General features: G+C 35.6%; 1 non-coding gene across 1 annotated transcript; it reads right to left on the reverse strand.

Moving 5' to 3' along the window:
• Positions 1-358: 358 nt before the first annotated feature.
• LOC141416638 (small nucleolar RNA SNORA51) lies at positions 359-488 on the reverse strand. The gene has a single exon (XR_012441270.1). It is a non-coding gene; the product is annotated as a small nucleolar RNA SNORA51 (small nucleolar RNA).
• Positions 489-20,080: the final 19,592 nt, after the last annotated feature.

A 20,080-nucleotide genomic window follows, 5' to 3' on the forward strand; every position in this document is an offset into this window, starting at 1 on the left:
ACTTCCCATTTGATTTTCATTACTGAAGTTATAATATTGCTTGTACAATAAGGCTTTTGATGATAATAAATTTCACCCATATTTAAGACCTTGCTTGGATTTCTTCTCCTAAGTAAGAACACATTTTCCTTTTGAAATTGCTTTCTATTTTGCACCCCTAAGTTTCATAGCACATGTCAGGTTGCTAAAAGGCTGTAGAAAATACTCAGACTTAAGGTTTACTAAAACTATTATTAGGGAAAGTCCAGTGGTGGGCACTTATTCTCATCACAGATCACCTGGTCACTCAAGGGAGAAAGTTTAGAGGTTAGATAACACAAGATCAGTATCATTTTTCTTTTTTTCCTTTCTTTCTTTCCCATGTCTCCTCATTCACAATACAGACCAGGCACAGAGCCTGGGCTGAGGCATATGTGGGAGAGGTTTACTTCACCTCCTTTTCCTATACAGTCTGTAAGAACAGAGCCTGTGGTAAGCACCAGGAGGTCTGCTTTGTTTTTTACATGACTAAAATTCCAAGAAATAGCTTCCTCTGTCATGCTTGCAGAAAAGTAGGTTCCCTTCTAGGTAACTCTAGTTTGCTCAGTTTCCAGTGTCCTTCAGATAACTCTTGCTCAGACATTCCTGTCCTGGACAGCCTAGCCTGTGTCCACTGTTCCCTTAACTTAGCTGGAGCCTTGGGAAGGAAAAGGGGTATCTCAAGGACATGGCATTTGATGTCCTCCTTTTCACAAGGATTACATAGCATTATTAATCTGAATGTTATTATATTTTGGGCTTTTCTATATCAATGTTCCTCAGATACTGATTGTAAACCCTAAGAAAAATCAATCTGTACATTTCTTCCTAACACCTCTCCCTGTACCTTATGTGTTCAATAAAACACCATAATTTCGTAGTACAGAATAAGATAATACATGTTCAATTCAATTGGTCGGATTGTACCACAGAGAATGAAAGAGTTGAAATTAATTAATCTGTTCAATAAATATTTACTGAAGTTAGGAACTGCTTGAGGAGCTGGGTACCCAACATGGAGACTATCAGCAGCGCTATGTACAGTATACAGGATGCAACCGACAGTGTGTTGAGTCTCACCATGTGGCCACAGCCTGCAAAGATAGGCAGGGCAGGAGATGGAGGGCCTTGAAGTCTCGCCTGAGATCCTTCATTTTTATTCCAAACACCACACCACAAGAGAGCATGGTATTAAATCAGGGACATGAAATGATCCCACTAAAATTTTGTAAGAGTCATTTTGTTTGCTTTTTGAAGTCACACTAAGGGGGACACAATTGAGAAGAGGTGAGTTAGAAGATCACGGGAAATTTTAACTAAAGACTGTTATAAATTTTGATGATAGGTGTTTCAGTGATGTTAAGGTAAATCAGCTTTCCTGCCTTTATTTATTTTTTTTTTTTGACAGTACTGGAGTTTGAATTCAGAGCCTTGAACTTGCTAGGCAGGCTCTCTACTTCTCTTTATTGCTTCAGCTATTTTTTGGAAAGGGTTTTATGCATTTTGACCAGGCCAGCCTCAGACTGCGATTCTCCTACCTGTCTCCGACATAGCTGGGATTGCAGGCATGAATCACCATGATTAGTTAGTTTGTTAAAAAAGAGTCTCAATAACTTTTTCCCCGGGTTGATCTCAAATGGCAAGTCTCCTGATCTCTACCTCCTGAGTAGGTGAGATTACAGGTGTGGGCCCCCATACCCAGCCCAAAGTCGGCTCTCCTTATTTTACATTGTATATAATACGTACTATCACTCACAGCCCATATTGAAGAAAAGTCTTAAACTATCCTGAATGATGTGTTAATTTGTTAAATTGTCACAATTATTTGACTTCTGCTAAACCCACAGATTAAAAAAAAACCTTATAATGCCCAGAATTGTCATGTTTCTTCATTGTTTTCCTTTTATCAGATATATACTATCATGTTTGATTTTCTATTTACTGATTCTAAGAGAAATTGTATCTAGTACATCAATCATTCGTTCATATTTATAAGAAAAACAAAAAGGTCTGATAGAGAGAAGCAAAGTGAACTAAAATGTATTTTTCATTAATGAATGCATTTGTTTATTTTTATTAGCATGGATTCATCGTACAAAGGGATTTCACTGTGATTTTCATATGCATGCATGCAGCATATGTTGATCATATCCACCCTCACTGTTATTCTTTCTTATACCCGCTCCCTTTTTAAAAACAATTTTAACAGGTTTCATTATTCTCTTTTCATATATTCATATTATGAAAACATATTCACTTCTCTTCACTCTCTTCTTTCATTCTTTCCCCTCCCTCTGGTTCCAAACCCCAAACACTCCCCTCATTTTACACTCTTATGATTCCTTATTTTTGTCAGTCTACATTTCACATACAGAAAGAACACATGCAATATTTATTTTTCATAGTCTGTCTTACTTCACTTAACATGATGACTTCCAGTTCCATCCATTTTTCTGCAAATGACATAATTTCATTCTTCTTTATGGCTGAATAAATACTCCATTGTGTATTTATACTCCATTTTCTTTATCCATTCATCAGTTATTGGACATTCAGACTGATTGCATATTTGGCTAGTGTGAATAGCACTGCTATAAACATAGGTGTGCAGGTATCTATTGTCTTCTGCATTACATTCCTTCAGATCTATACTCTGGAGTGGTATATATAGCAGGATCATATGGTTGTTCTATTTTCAGTTTCTTGAGGACTACCATATTGATTTCCATAGTGGCAACTCTACTTTTCATTCCTACCAACAGTGAATAAGGGTTCCTTCTCCCTGACATCCCCGCAAACACATACCTGCTGCATCCTCACCAGCATTTGTTGTGTTCTTGATGGGAGCAATTCTTACAGGGATGAGAGGAAGTCTCAACATCATCCTGATTTGAATTTCTTTTTGACTAAGAATGCCAAACATTTATTTATGTATTCATTGACCATTTGGACTTCTTCTTTGAGGACTGTCTGTTCAATTTATTTCCTTATATTTTAACTGGATGGAATTCTTGTTCTTTTCATGTTTAATTTTTGAGCTCTTTATATACTCTGGATATTAATCCTTTATCCAATGTGTAGCTGGCAAAGATTTTCTCCCCTTTCGTGGGTTGCCTCTTGATTCTGGTAATTATTTCCTTTGCTGTGTAGAAACTTTGAAATTTTTTTTGCAATCCCATTTATCAGTTCTTATTTCCTGAATAATAAGAGTCCTATTCAGAAATGCATTACCTATGCCTGTATCCTCAAGTGTTTTCCCTACACTTTCTCCTACTAATTTTCAAAGTTTCAGGTCTTCATTCACTTTGAACTCATTATTTCACAGTGTGAGAGATAGAGGCCTAGTTTCAGACTACACATGGATATTCAGTTTTTTAAACACCATTAATTGAAGAGGTTATCTTTTCTCCATCATCTGTTTCTGGCTTCTTTATTAAAAATCAGATGACTATAACTATAAAGTGTTGTTTTTTGATATTCTATTCTATTGCACTGGTCCAGGTGTCTGTTTTTGTACAAATACAATAGCTCCACAGTGTAATTTGAAGTTAGATATTGCTCTTTTTCCTTGGAATTGTTTTGGCTATTCAGAATCTTTTCTGCTTCCCTATGAATTTTAGGATTTCTTTCTATTTCTGTAAAAATCATGTTGGAATTTTATGGGAATTGCACTGAATATGTAGATTACTTTTAGTACTATTTTAGCACATAATGAATGCTATATAATAAAATATTTATGCATTTACTATGTCATATATTTGCATTAAAGCTCAAAGAGGTAAGAGTAATTTTCCCCAATTTAAAGATGAAAAACAAATGCAAGTAGTTAATTGGCATTTTTCCCTCAGAAGATAAATTACATACTGAAAATGTAAATATAGCATAGTTTGATTTTTATGTTCTAGCCTGCCTTCAGAGCCACTTGACACAAAAGCCTTCTGAAAATCTGAATGTTTTAAAAAATGTATCTTAATATTAAGTCTTCTCAATCTTGCACAAATGACATGCAGGCCAATGATAAAGGCTCAAATAGAGATTATTAGGTTTCAAGTGAACATGTAAGTTTCAACACTTCAAAACTCAAGGCCAATCCATTTCAAATTACAGAAATGTAAACAAACAATACATGCAAGTTGTCACTTATAGTTTACAGGAATGCTTGCATGTTTTCAGGTTTAAGTTAAGGGGAAAGTGTTACTAAAACTACATTTCATATTATTGAGTATTGAACTTTTAAACAGCGATTTCGTTGCTGATTTTTTATGTTATTGTTTGGGCTGCATACTGGTTCAACATAGAGAAAAAACTGACATGTAATAAATTTATACTCAACTATTCTTTTTTAGCCCCTATAAATTACACACAATGACTGTTGATACAATTGATAACCAAGTATACAAATTTAGCATACCTTGTTGGGCTTTCAGATTATGTCACCTCTTAGAATCTATCAGGATTAAAGAGCATGTAGGATTATATGCTCATATTCATTTTTACTAAACATTCTTGAATGTATACATGGTACAGAAAATCTATTTTGTAAATGTGATACATTTCCTAGTTATATTTTTTCCTTTACATATTTTGACAATGACAATCTCCTAAAATCTTAACAATATGCTGTTAATTTTCTAGCATCCACAGAATCAAATTAGAAGGCCTATAAAAACTCTCCAAGCTATAATTGAACATTTGGAATTCATGAAATGAAAATGTGATGTCTCAATAAATCAGATGAACATGCAGTCTGCCTTTCAATGACTTTTGAAGTGATTCTGGGTATTGTTCCTATGAAACAATATCATTGTTAATAGTATAATATGGTTTTGAGGCAAACAGAATAATGAATCAAATTAAATACCATCTCATATTTGTCCTGTATGAGAGAATTTATGTAGGAATAATAAAAAACTATTCACATTAAAATATTTTCAATTTACTTATGTCACATAAGATACCACTTACACCATAATGCATAGCAATTGATTCCATCTTACGTGAAACTTCTAAAAAATTTTTTCTCTTGGTTATTGAATTACTGAAAAAATATTTGTATGATTATATTTGAGATAATTGTCACTATTATCAGTGAGGTAACCTGTCCATAACCTTGGTACTATTTCTTTTTATTGGTAGCACATACAGCACTTAAGATGATCCCTCATTTCTTCCTTTCTTTCTTTTTTTTTAAGTTGTTTTTTTTTTCTTTTATTCAGATGTGCATACAATGTTTGGATCATTTCTCCCCCCTTTCTCCCACCCCCTCCCCAACCCCCTCATCCCCTCCCTTTCTCCCCCCACTAGGCAGAAAGTATTTTGCCCTTATCTCTAATTGTGTTGAAGAGAGAGTACAAGCAATAATAGGAAGGAATAAGGGTTTTTGCTAGTTGAGATAAGGATAGCTATACAGGGAGTTGACTCGCATTGCTTTCCTGTGCATGTGTGTTACCTTCTAAATTAATTATTCTCAAACTAACCTTTTCTCTAGTTCTGGTTCCCTTCTCTTATTGGCCTCTGTCGCTTTAAAGTATCTGCATTAGTTTCTCTGCATTGAGGGCAACGAATGCTACCTAGTTTTTTGGGTGTCTTACCTATCCTCATACTTCCCTAGTGTGCTCTCGCTTTATCATATGATCAAAGTCCAATCCCCTTGTGTTTGCCCTTGATCTAATGTCTGCATATGAGGGAGAATGTGCGATTTTTGGACCAGGCTAACCTCCCTCAGAATGATGTTCTCCAGTTCCATCTATTTACCTGCAACTGATAACATTTCATTCTTCTTCATGGCTGCATAAAATTCCATTGTGTATAAATACCACATTTTCTTAATCCATTCATCAGTAGTGGGGCATCTTGGCTGTTTCCATAACTTGGGTATTGTGAATAGTGCTGCAATAAACATGGGTGTGCAGGTGCCTCTGGAGTAACCTGTGTTACATTCTTTTGGGTATATCCACAAGAGTGGTATTTCTGGATCATATGGTTGATCAATGTTTAGATTTTTAGAAGCCTCCAAATTTTTTTCCAGAGTGGTTGTTCTAGTTTGCATTCCCACCAGCAGTCAAAAAGAGTTCCTTTTTCCTACATCCTCATCAACACCTGTTGTTAGTGGTGTTGCTAATGATGGCTATTCTAACAGGGGTGAGGTGGAATCTTAGTGTGGTTTTAATTTGCATTTCCTTAATTGCTAGAAAAGGTGAGCATTTTTCATGTGGTTTTTGGCCATTTGAATTTCTTCTATTGAGAAAGTTCTGTTCAGCTCAGTTGCCCATTTCTTCATTGGTTCATTAATTTTCGGAGAATTTAGTCTTTTGAGTTCCCTATATATTCTGGTTATCACTCCTTTGTCTGATATGTAGCTGGCAAATATTTTCTCCCACTCTGTGGGTGGTCTCTTCAGTTTAGAGGCCATTTCTTTTGTTGAGCAGAAGTTTTAGTTTTATGAAGTCCCATTTATCTATGCTATCTCTTAGTTGCTGAGCTGCTGGGGTTCCATTGAGAAAGTCTTTGCCTATACCTATTAGTTCCAAAGTATTTCCTACTCTTTCTTGTACCAACTTTAGAGTTTGGGGTCTGATATTAAGATCCTTGATCCGTTTAGAGTTAATATTGGTATAGGGTGATAAACATGGATCTAGTTTCAGTATTTTGCAGACTGCTAACCAGTTTTCCCAGCAGTTTTTGTTGAAGAGGCTGTCTTTTCTCCATCATATATTTTTAGTGCCTTTGTCAAAGATAAGTTGGTTATAGTTGTGTGGCTTCATATCCGGGTCCTCTATTCTGTTCCACTGGTCTTCATGTCTGTTTTTGTGCCAGTACCATGATGTTTTTATTGTTATTGCTTTGTAACATAGTTTGAAGTCAGGTATTGTGATACCTCCAGCATTGTTCTTTTGACTGAGTATTGCCTTGGCTATTCATGGCCTCTTGTGTTTCCAAATAAATTTAATGATAGATGTCATTGGGGTTTTAATGGGAATTGCATTAAACATGTAGATTGCTTTTGGTAGTATAGACATTTTTACTATGTTGATTCTACCAATCCACGAGCATGGGAGATCTCTCCACTTTCTATAGTCTTCCTCAATCTCTTTCTTCAGAAGTTTATAGTTTTCCTTGTAGAGTTCATTCACATCTTTTGTTAAGTTTACACCTAGGTATTTGATCTTTTTTGAGGCTATTGTAAATGGGATTGTTTTCATATATTCTTTCTCTCAGTTTGTTCATTATTAGTGTATACAAATGCTAATGATTTTTCTATTTTGAATTTATATCCTGCTACCTTGTGATAGCTGTTGATGATGTCTAGGAGCGTTTGCGTAGAGTTTTTTGGGTCTTTAAGGTATAAGATCATATCATCTGCAAATAGGGATATTTTGACAGTTTCTTTACCTTTTTGTATTCCTTTTATTTCTTCTTCTTGCCTAATTGCTCTGGCTAGGAATTCCAGTACTATGTTGAATAGGAGTGGGGATAGTGGGAATCCTTGTCTGGTTCCTGATTTTAGAGGGAATGGTTTCAGTTTTTCTCCATTAAGTAAAATGCTGGCTGTAGGTTTGTCATAAATAGCTTTTATAATGTTGAGGTACTTTCCTTCTATTCCTAGTTTTCTTAGAGCTTTTATCTTGAAATGGTGTTGGATCTTATCAAAGGCTTTTTCTGCATCTATTGAGATGATCAAGTGGTTTTTGTCTTTGCTTCTGTTAATGTGGTTTATTATGTTTATTGATTTTCATATGTTGAACCACCCCTGCATTCCTGGGATGAAGCCTACTTGGTCCTAGTGAATGATCTTTTTGATGTGTTGTTGAAATTGGTTTGCCATTATTTTATTGAGGATTTTTGCATCAATGTTCATTAAGGAGATTGGCCTATAATTCTCCTTTTTGGGGGTGTCTTTGCCTGGTTTTGGGATAAGTGTAATACTGGCTTCATAAAACCTGTTAGAAAGTTTTCCTTCCTTTCTATTTCATAGAACAGTTTAAGGATGGTTGGTATTAGTTCTTCTTTAAAGGTCTGATAGAATTCAGCAGAGAATCCATCAGGTCCTGGACTTCTTTTTCTGGGAGATTCTTGATTGCTGCTTCAATTTCATCCTGTGTTATAGATCTATTCAGGTGTTTAATGTCCTCTTGGTTCAGTTTTGGATGATCATCAGTATCTACAAATCTGTCCATTTCTTCAAGATTTTCAAATTTATTCGAACATAGGTTCTCAAAGTAGTCTCTGAAAATTTCCTGGACTTCCATGGTGTTGTTACCTCCCCTTTTGCATTCCTGATTTTACTAATTTGGGTTTTTTCTCTCCTCATTTTAGTCATGTTTGCTAGGGGTCTATTGATCTTATTTATTTTTTCAAAGAGCCAACTTTTTCTTTCATTAATTCTTTGTATGGTTTTTGTGGTTTCTATTTCATTGATTTCAGCTCTTATTTTTATTATTTCTCTCCTTCTATTTGTTTTGGGATTTGCTTGTTCTTGTTTTTCTAGGAGTTTGAGATGTATCATTAGGTCATTGATTTGAGATCTTTCAGTCTTTTTAATATATGCACTCATGGGTATAAACTTTCCTCTCAGTACTGCCTTTGCTGTGTCCCATAGGTTCCTGTAGGTTGTGTTTTCATTTTCATTGACTTCCAGGAAACTTTTAATATCCTCTTCTATTTCATCAGTGACTCATTGTTCACTAAGCAATGAGGTATTCAGTTTCCAGCTGTTTGCATGTTTTTTGTCTTTATTTTTGTTGTTGAGCTCTAGTTTTATTGCATTGTGTTCAGATAGGATGTATGTTATTATTTCTATTTTCTTATATTTACTGAGGCTTGCTTTGCGCCCAAGGATATGATCTATTTTGGAGAAGGTTCTGTGAGCTGCTGAGAAGAATGTATATTGTGTAGAAGTTGGATGAAATGTTCTGTCAACATTAACTAGGTCCATATGATCTATGGTATGTTTTAGATCTATGATTTCTTTATTGATTTTTTGTTTGGATGACCTATCTATTGATGATAGTGGGGTGTTAAAGCCTCTCACGACCACTGTGTTGGAGTTAATATATTCTTTTAGGTTGTTCAGGTATGTTTGATGAAATTGGGAGTGTTGACATTGGGTGCATATAGGTTGATAATTGTTATTTCCTTTTAGTCTACTTCCCCTTTTATTAGTATGGAATGTCCTTTATCTCTTTTGATCAAGGTAGGTTTGAAGTCTACTTTGTCACAGATAAGTATTGCTGCTCCTGCCTGTTTTGGGGGGCAATTGCCTTGGTAAATATTCTTCCAGTCTTTCATCCTAAGCCTATGCTTATTTATATTGATGAGATGGGTCTTCTGTAAACGACAGATTGCTGGATCTTCCTTTTTAGGCCAGTTTTCGGATGGTGTTTTTTGATGGGTGAATTAAGTCCGTTAACATTAAGTGTTAGTACTGATTGGTATGTGGTGATTCCTGTCATTTAGTTGTCTTAGTTGTTTGAGGGTTTGATTGTGAATCAATGTTACTCTCTACTTTCTTGCTTTTCCTTTTCCTGTAGTTTGGTACTGCCTGCCTTTTCATGGTTATGTTCAGTTTCAATTTCTGTGTGCAGAATCACTTGAAGAATCTTTTGTAGTGGTGGCTTTGTGTTCATATATTGTTTCAGTTTCTGCTTCTCATGGAAGGTTTTTATTGCTCCATCTATTTTGAATGATAGTTTTGCTGGGTAGAGTATCCTAGGGTTGAAGTTATTTCATTCAGTGCCCAGAAGACCTCATCCCAAGCTCTTCTTGCTTTTCATGTTTCTGTTGAGAAGTCTGCTGTGATTTTGATGGGTTTATCTTTGCATGTTATTTGTTTTTTCTCCATTACAGCCTACAATATTCTTTGTCTAGTCTCTGTGCTTGTTTTTTAATGATAATGTGTCATGGGGTAGTTCTACTTTGGTCAGGTCTGTTTGGAGTTCTGGAGGTCTCCTGTTCATGTATGGGCATTATTTTCTTTAGATTTGAGAAATTTTCTATAATTATTTTATTGATGGTTACACATTCCTTTTTCTTGCACCTCTTCTTCTTCAATGCCCATGATTCTCAGGTTTGGTCTTTTGATGGTGTCAGTTCTTGCATTTTCTTTCCACAGGTCTTGAGTTGTTTAACTAATAGTTCTTCCGTTTTTTCCTTTAATTACCATTTCATCTTTGAGTTCTGCGATTCTGTCTTCTGCTTGTTCTAGTCTGCTGGATTAGACCTCCATTTTGTTTTGCACTTCTGTTTCATTCTTTTTTCTGAGGTTTTCCATTTCTTGAGTTTCTTCTTCTTTAATATTGCCTATTTTCATCCTGGGTTCATTTATCTCTTTATTTATCGTGTTCTTTGTTTCACTTGGGTGTTTATACAGTGCTTCTGTGGTTTCTTTTATTTGTTCTTGTTCTTTCTCAAATTCTCTGTTTTTGTTGTCTTGGAATTTTTTGAGTGTCTCCTGTACATGTTGGTTAACCATATCAAGTATCATCTCTATAAAATTCTCATTGATTACTTGCAGGATTTCTTCTTTCAGACTGTTCTTGTGGGCTTCATTGGGTTCTTTGGCATAGTTTATCTTGTTTTTGTTGGACTCTTGATCTGGGTATCTGATTTCTTCATTTCCCTCTGGTTCCTGTACTAATTTATTATTGGGAGGAAAATGGTTTCCCTCTTTTTTCATCTTCCCATCATTGCCCATGCTATTGTTACTGTCCCTGTACTCTGTGTAATTCAGTATTGTCTAGCTTGTAATAATAAGAATGGTGATATCTAGAATGGAAGGGTGCAAGGAGAGGGAAAGCAAAGAAGGTAAAGAAAAAGGGAAAAAACCAAAACACACACAAAAAAAACAGAGCCAAAGAAATAAACAGGGAGAGATAGTGTACTAATCAACAGTAAGCTAAACATTCATTAGAGAGACAGAGAGAGGATAATAATACTACTACTAATAAAAAAAAAACCAAAGTTCAAATGCAATAAGGTTTCAGTCTTAATAATTTTGGTGTTAGTCCTTCAGCCTCCAGTCCTGAAGACTTCTCAGTGTCTGTGAAGTAGTTCTGTCGTTTTCTCAGCAAAGGGGAAAAAATGAAAAAACAAAAACCAACCAAACAAACAAAAATCCCAAGTTCAAATGAAATACAATTTCAGTTAGTCCTTCAGCATCCATTGTTGTCTCATCAAATGAAGAGAAAAAAAAAAGAAAGGGAGTCTGGAGACAGCTTTTTGAATGTCTATCTGAGACTGTGGCTTACCTGCCTCCTATTGTCAGCCATCTGCTGCTGCAGGCTTTGTTTATTTAGAGTTCTCCTGGACACATGTCCCTTTTGTTTTTTCCAGTACACAGCCCTACCCTCCTTTTGCAATTGCCATCTTTTTTTTTTTTAATTACAGTTTGCATGGAGAAGTTCTTCTTGCCCCCTCTCTGGTGGAGCTGTCCTCATGATAGCCACTGTTACAAGCTTTCCCCTCTCCAAGGTTGCTGGGCAGGTGCTGCCACTCCTGCCTTCTCTGGCTGGCTTGTTTATTTACAGTTCACCTAAGCGATTCCCCTTCCCCCATTCTCCTGAGCTCAGGCATCCCGCCCTCTTTGCTATGTGTCTTTTTAATTTTTTTCAGCTGCTTGTTTATTACTCAGTTTGGTGTTTTCTCTTTTTTTTCCTCTGGGTGGGGATCAGTTTGTCCAGGGGCTATGCTGATCTGGCCCAGGGTTGTCTGTGGGGGTACCGTGTACTGCTTAGCTCACCTGGTGGTCTGCTTCTCCCAAGCAGAATAAGAGCTGACATCTGGCAGTGCGGGATCCCTCCTAGTTTCTCCATTTAACATGGAGTGGGAATGCTGTGTGTGGGCTGGGTGTGTGGAGATGTCAGAGTTTTGCTTCTTCTTGGTGGTTTTTCATGCAGGGTGTATCTCCAGAATCTCTCCAAGATTTTACTTTAGGAAGCATGCTTTCTGCTTTCTCCCTCTAGTCACCATCTTGGAATCCATCTCATTTCTTTCAATGGAAAACTTTGATGCTCTAAGTTGACTCAGGCACCAAGACACAACTGAATTTTATTCAGGCATAAAGAAGATTGAAATTTTGCCATTTCCAGGTAAATGGATGGACCTGGAGAACATCATCTTAAGTGAAGTTAGCCAGGCTCAGAAAACCAAAGGCAGCATGCTTTTTTTCATATGTGGAGCATAGACCCCATACAAATACAAGCAATATTATGAAAAATCCCTAAAGGGAGGTCACATATGAGAGAGAGAAAGTAAAATAAAGAAATTAAGAAAGTGAATGTGGTTGATGTACTCTCTATAAAAGAAAGAATATAGAATTTGAAACCTGTTGAGTTCACTATAACAAGGGGACTAAGGTGGAAAGGAGAAAAATAGAGAAAATGAACCAATTCAGGTTATAATGCATATATACATGGAAATATCACAATGAAACACCCTGTATCTTAAACAAATAAAAATGCCATTTTTCTACAAAGACTGAGAACAGGAAGGCAGAACAGATCTTGTATGGGGTTGGGCCTTACAGGGAGGGGGGAGGATATAAGGAAAGGGTGTCAGAGAGTGAATACGGTAGAAATATTCTTTACACATGTATGCAAGTGCAAAAATGAGACCTGTTAAAGCTATTCCAGGAATAGAGGGAGGGGAGATAAAAGAGAATGATAGAGAGGATGAATTTAACTAGGATATATTGTAAGAAATTTTGTAAATGTCACAATGTAACCCCAGTACAGCAATAATAGAAAAAGAACCAATAGACATAGAAAATGTGGAATTTCATGCCCTCACCCTAAACTCACTGCATCAGTTTTTATATTTATGAGTTCTTCATGTAATTCATGCACACATTAAAAATTAATAACACCTGCATCTCTTCTCATTGCATTTCTCTCTAAAAAATAAATGGTTTGTTTTTACAACAAACTGAATGTATGCTTCCCAATGATTGGGGAGCAGCCTTTTAGACTTTTGCTGAGTTCAGTGTCCTGATTGGTATGCTTTTTGCTCCAATTAATAATTTTTGGAGGCCTTTGTGAGAATTTTGCTGACTACCTTTATTCCTAATAAAAAAAACACTTCCATCTGAATATCTTTCCTTGTCTTCTTATAAAATGTGCTGCCTTAAGATTAGCACTCCATAATAAATTATATATTCTTGATGTTTTACATAGTAATCTGAGTTAAGCCCATGAATTAGATGTCATTATTCTCACTTTGTGGATGAAGAAATAGATTCAGTAATGTGACTATGGCCATACAGAAAGTACTGGAATACAAACCCAAGCCATACTACTCCAGTATTAGGATTACATTGGAAATCTGCTTAGAACTTTGTTTTATCATTCTGAAATCAGTTTATTTCCAATATGTATTTCTTAAATTACTGCTTTGTGTGACTTTATGGCACATGTTACCTCTCTTTTAGATTCATCTTTTCCCCCTTTCCTTTCTTTTTTGAATTTTTCTTGGTTTGTTTTTTATTTGCTTGCTTGTTTTTTGAGATAGGAGCTCAATATGTAGCCTAGGCTGCAGACTGTCCTGGAATTCACCATCCTCCTGCTTCAGCCTTTCAAGTGCTGTGATTAGATGTATGTGCCACCATGTCTAGCTCTGTATTCCTTTATCTAAGCTTCATTTGCTTCATTTTCTTATGCTGCTATATTCTTCTTAGTTCATGTATATTAATTACACACCTCACCAAAGGGAAACATACAAGGTTTGAAAATGTGATTGATGCCTTACTCTAATAAAATCCTAAGACCCACTTATGACTTTACACAGGGTTGGGAATAGCTCTAGGTTGAATCATGTCCCCAACCCCTACAAGAGGGATGTTAAGTCCTAGTACTTAGTACTTGAGGATGTGACATTGTTTAGAAATGGTCATGGCATATTGAATTGGGTAAGATGATGCCATTCTGTAGTAGAATGTACCCTTAATGCAATATGGCAGGTGTCCTTATAAGAAGACAGTTATAAGTAGGAACACCTACAGACATGAGAGGAATGTCATATATGACAAATGCAGAGGTTATAGTTATGCAGCTGTAATCAAGTAAATACCAGTGATTGTCAGTAAACTACCAGAAGCTAGGAAGAGGTGAAGCCCTGCTGACATCATTATTCTGGACTTTTTACCTCCAGAGAAAAAATGTTTTTAAAGAACTCAGTTCATGAAATTTTTTAGAGCATTACTAAGAGACTCATATGACCCCACTTCAACTCCAATTTGGGAAATCTACTTCTGTTTTCTTTTTTCTGTTAGTGTTAAATCTGAAAATAAATTCCAATGTATGAAGTTTCTTTTAGAATTTGATTTCCAGTGGGGAAAGGAAGTTTCCTTTTCCAGGGATAATAAAGAGTGATTTATAAGGAAAACAAAGCTACACCTCAAGGCATGAGGTGGGCCATTGAGTGACAGTTGACTGCCTAAACAGGGACAGTGCACCTCAAATGGGTGACATGGGTGTTTGGATAAGGACCAAAATACCAGAAGTTTTATTTTCTTATAATAACACATTATGTATGTAGAAAATATCATAATGATACCTACTAAAAATAGTTAAAGGGGTCAGAAAGAGGGTTTAGAAAAAATAATAGAAGATGTTCACTGTATCAATGTACATTATATGCATCTGTGGAAATATCATAATGAAGCCTCTTTGTAAAATTAATTTACACTAAAAAAAAGTTGAAAATGATGTTCAGTCTGAGCAACAGTATAAAATTTGAGATATGTAGTTGCATCCTCATGTGTGTGCATATAAAAATGTGCATGTATATGTGTTCCATTAAATATGAAAGAGAAAAATATAAATTTATTCAAAAGATAAATAAATTCAGTTAGCATATTGTTAGCACATCAATTTCATTGAATAATGGACATTACTTGCAAGAATGTTCAATTACCATGTAAAACCCAGTCATTACAAAATCAATCATTTGAAAAACAGTATAATCAGGAACTAGATAATAAGGAAAACAGCCACCAAAATACTTTTTAATTATTCTCATTCAAAACTGCATGTGCTTTCAAAATATTACTCATTTCTGAGAGACTAATTACAAAATATATCACTGTGCATCTAACCGCAAATTTCACTCCTCTTAGCAGAAATTTGATGATGCAATTTAGGACACAGATAGTAGAAAAATAATTTTCAGCCACCAATATAGTTTTTTTGTTAAAGACGAAATGGTTAAATCTATAATAAGAGTAATTGCACTCCGGTTTCATGTGGTCATCTTACTGACAGGGATTATATATCAGACACACCTGTTCTATTCTTTTCTGTGCTAAGCACATGAATTTTAACAAGAGAATAATGTACATCAATGTTGTGTCATAACTTTCTCATAAAATCTATCATAATTTTTGTTAATTAAGGGAATTTGGTGATACATCATCATTAAAAAATAAATAATAGCTCCTAATTTTCTCCCATTCCTTCCAAATTCATACTAATAAATTTCATGTTGATTCATGATGTCACCCAAAGAAAAGTATTTACAGAAACAAACTGCAAAAATAAGGTAGAGATGACATCTTGAGTTTAAAATTTTAGTTCAAGCATACTGGACTATATCCTTGTATTTGGTATTTTTGGTATAGACAAATAACCATAAAATAAAAGATGAATTTACTATTCATTCATTCAGTAGCAGGTAGTGAAGACAGATTTTATGTTATCATGTTCTGGTTGACATATGGAGTGCAAAATTTCTTTTTAAATTTACTTCAAAGGTAAAGATCTATTGCAAAATGGCATTTATCTAAGCAACTGCAGGCAGCCATACCAGAATTCCATCTAAAGTACCTATGGGAAAAAAAATACACATTCTTAAAATTTAAGACTATCATTTAACCCTGCCTCTCCATATTAAATCATGGCACTACATTCAAACAAATGAAATTTACCAGGCTTCCATTCATATAACCCAACTTCACTCATAAAATAGAGATATTCTGCTACAAATAGACCCGTGTTTCTCTCTAAAACTGGCTGGCTTCTGAGGTTAGTCATACTCTAAAAGCCTTCCTATGATGGTTGAAAGTAAGCAAATGTGTTTGGGGAACACAGAGAAAGTCAAATCTGGTACAAAATTTGACAGGGGTGACGTACAAATTTTCAGACAGCATGTAGTCATCAATGATGATTTCTAGGTCTTTCTAACGTTTGCCTGCTACTCTCAAGCTATTCACTTTCCTCTGTTTCATCTCAAATAATTCACAGTGCAAGATGAGATATGGGTTACTTTACTTGAAATTCAAATTTTCAGAAAAAAACAATACTCAGAATGAGATGCATAAGATTTCTATCTCTTCTTAAAAGACCTAATTTTTTCTCTCAATCACACATTGTCATATAGATGGAAATGTGCACTTACATACATGCATACATTATTAATCCTGACCCCTTAAAGAAAAGAAAAATCCATTTAAAATGTTTATTTACTTCAATGAATAAGTATCTAAGTGCTTACTGTATACAAAATGTGTTTTCTATTATTGTGAAGATTATTTGGTATTTCTGAAACCTCATGGTTACATTTTGTGATCAAAAACTCCTCTTGTTTGGCTTTTTGTGTGCTTGTGTTTATGTTTCAATTACTTTCTACAGAGTCTAGAACATTTGCCTCTTTTATGGGCCCCAAATAATATGCTAAAGAAGAGTTTTCCTCTTACCTATACCCACTGGGGTATTTCTTTCATGCCACTTTTTATAATATATATTCTTATTTCCATAAACCTAGAACTGGATGTTGAAGGTTTTCTATTCTACTAGATGGGCTAAGTAGGAAGTAATTTTGTTTGCACCACAAAATTAGTTAACTTAGCCAATCAGAATAACTTTCAGGTAGTTTCATGACTTTTTATATATACTTCCCTTGCTCCTGTTTGCCTTTAAAATTTACCTCCTGCCAAGTACTAAGAAACTGTTGGTTATTCAATGAAAAACGTCATAGTAATGATGACAAAATTTTCTTATTCCTATGCCATAGGCATTTGATTAATGGCTTTTATGATTACTATATTTTCACTGCAGACTTTTCAAGGAGTTATATTGCCAATCTGTCTAGGACCCAGGGAATATTGTTATAGAAATTTGTAATTTTCAGTGCTGCAAACTATCCTGACAAGTACTTCCTTTATAATAGTTCCTTGATCTGCAATCTTAAACAAGCTTTAAAAATTTATATTTAAAATGTAAATTGATTTTATTTTGCAAAGAACTATGTGATATGGAGAAGATTATGCATAGTTTTATTTTCTTTATATTTTGGTATTTCATTTTTTTATTACTATTAAAATTGCATTTTATTTTAAAATATAGATTCTATATTATATCTACATTATAGCATGAAGAATAGTCAGTATTTCAGAAACTTTCACTTTCAATATGGACAATATTCTTAAAATTTAATTGAGTTTTGTTGACCCAGCTCAAGTATACAGTAAAAACCAGAATCATTGTAAAGCATACACAACAAAAATACTTTCTCTTGGTATTTAATTCCATATCCTTACTCTAAGAGGTGATATTTTAAATATTTAACAATTAGTGTAATGTCAGCATTAACCAGTCAGAGCACACATTGCCTATAGGACTAGTGCAGGATGTCAAAAAGAAACATTTTAGAGTTTGAGGGGGGCACATAGCAGATTTGAAGTTTCCTTCATATGACTCCATGAATGAAAAGAGAGGGTAGCAAAGGAGAGAGACAAAGAGAGAAAGAATATATGTAATCACAAAAGAAGGGATAGGACAGGTGAAAATCACAGAGAAACCAAAAGGTGACAGAGAAAGTAAGAAACAGTCTGCAGCTCTAAACCCAGCTCCTCAGGGATGGAACAGAAGTCAAAGCCACAACCACAAGGTAAGCCAGGCAAACCTGGCGACAACAGCCTTGAAGACTTATACACAAGGTATTCCCACACTTCTCATAAGCTTTAAACCAAGTGCTGGGATTTGTTGTGACAATGTGTTCTTCTGTATGGCAGGCTAGCATTGGAGAAAACCAATAGTTTGTCATTTTCCATATCTCAGAGAGTTCTAGCCAGGCACCACCACTCAGCAACTCTGAAGACCTATAAGCAAGGAACAATTGTCATTCAGGAACCAGGAGAAAGTACAATGTCTGAGTCAAAGATGGCCAGAAGAGGTGGTCATGAAGAGGGGAATGGGGTTCAAGCAGTACGGAGGTTGTACCACCCTTTGTGTCAAAGAGGGAGCCCCATTGCCTGAGAGTCATTACAGAAGTACAGCCTCAAGTCCATGGTCGGTGATTTGCTCAGACTCTGGGAGTTGCTTCCTGGCTATGTAAGGTTTGCTGCCAGGCAGAACTGAGAGCTTTAAGCACAGATCCTACAGATCACTCCATAGCCTCCTCCCTCCCAGAGAGTGGTTTATTTCCGGTGACAACTGAAAGGAATGACACCATGTCACATGGTAAAGTGAGAGCACACAAGGGAGGTATGAGGATAGGTAAGACACCTAAAAAACTAGATAGCATTTGTTGCCCTCAATACAGAGAAACTAAAGTAGATACTTTAAAGCAACTGAGGCCAATAGGAGAAGGGGACCAGGAACAGAGAAAAGGTTGGTTCAAGAAGAATTAACTTAGAAGGTAACACACATGCACAGGAAATCAATGCGAGTCAACTCCCTGTATAGCTATCCTTATCTCAACTAGTAAAAACCCTTGGTCTTTCCTATTATTGCTTATACTCTCTCTTCAACAAAATTAGAGATAAGGGCAAAATAGTTTCTGCCTGGTAGCAAGGGGTAAGGGGGGATGAGGGAGGGAGCAGCAGGGGGAGGGGAAAGGGAGAAGTGGAGGGAAGAGGGGAGAAATGACCTAAACATTGTATGCACATATGAATAAAATAAAAATTTAAAAAAAACAGTAAAAATAAATAAATAAATAATGCTATGAAGCCTCTGGTGCAATGTTCTATACTACTTTTTTTTTCTTTTTCTTTTATTATTCATATGTGCATACAAGGCTTGGGTCATTTCTCCCCCCTGTCCTCACCCCCTCCCTTACCACCCACTCCACCCCCTCCCTCTCCACCCCACCCCCTCAATACCCAGCAGAAACTATTTTGCCCTTATTTCTAATTTTGTTGTAGAGAGAGTATAAGCAATAACAAGAAGGGACAAGGGTTTTTGCTGGTTGAGATAAGGATAGCTATACAGGGTATTGACTCACATTGGTTTCCTGTGCGTGGGTGTTTTCTTCTAGGTTAATTCTTTTTGATCTCACCTTTTCTCTAGTACCTGTTCCCCTTTTCCTATTGGCCTCAGTTGCATTTCAGGTATCTGCTTTAGTTTCTCTGTGTTAAGGGCAACAAATGCTAGCTAATTTTTTAGGTGTCTTACCTATCCTCACCCCTCCCTTGTGTGCTCTCGCTTTTATCATGTGCTCATAGTCTAATCCCATTGTTGTGTTTGCCCTTGATCTAATGTCCACATATGAGGGAGAACATACGATTTTTGGTCTTTTGGGCCAGGCTAACCTCACTTTTGAGACAAAGAATACTGTCTCATAAATGGCACAGTTCCTGATCTCAATGTACAGATCAACAGTACACACAAATTAGATCTAGTTTACCATGTTCCCATGGGTGTTTTTTTCTGCCCTGTCTAAAGCCGTTATTATTCATTCTTCTGATGACATAGTGAAATAGTATGCTACCATAACTGACATTTGAATTCTAGTCTAAAACTACATTTTATCCAATTTTTCAGTGAGTATGTGTGTGAGTGTATTTATTGCAAAACAGACATACATATGATGTTACTTTTTCTTGTAATCATGCTTGTAGCTGTAAAGTGAACTGTTGTCTGTTGTCAAATGTTTTTCTAGTTTGTAAGGTGAAATCAGAATTCAAATATGTTGACATGCTAATGTTGTAACACTATTGATCAAAAATGTCACACAGAAGAATACAACCCAATTAAATGATGTCTTCTCAAAAGACTACTTATTCTAGATTTTAGCCTACCTTCATTTCCTTAAGATAATTACAATAATTGAAATTCAAGTACTCAGAACTAAT

The sequence above is a fragment of the Castor canadensis genome, chromosome 1 (assembly GCF_047511655.1).
Source record: "Castor canadensis chromosome 1, mCasCan1.hap1v2, whole genome shotgun sequence".
Taxonomy (NCBI): Eukaryota; Metazoa; Chordata; class Mammalia; order Rodentia; family Castoridae; genus Castor; species Castor canadensis.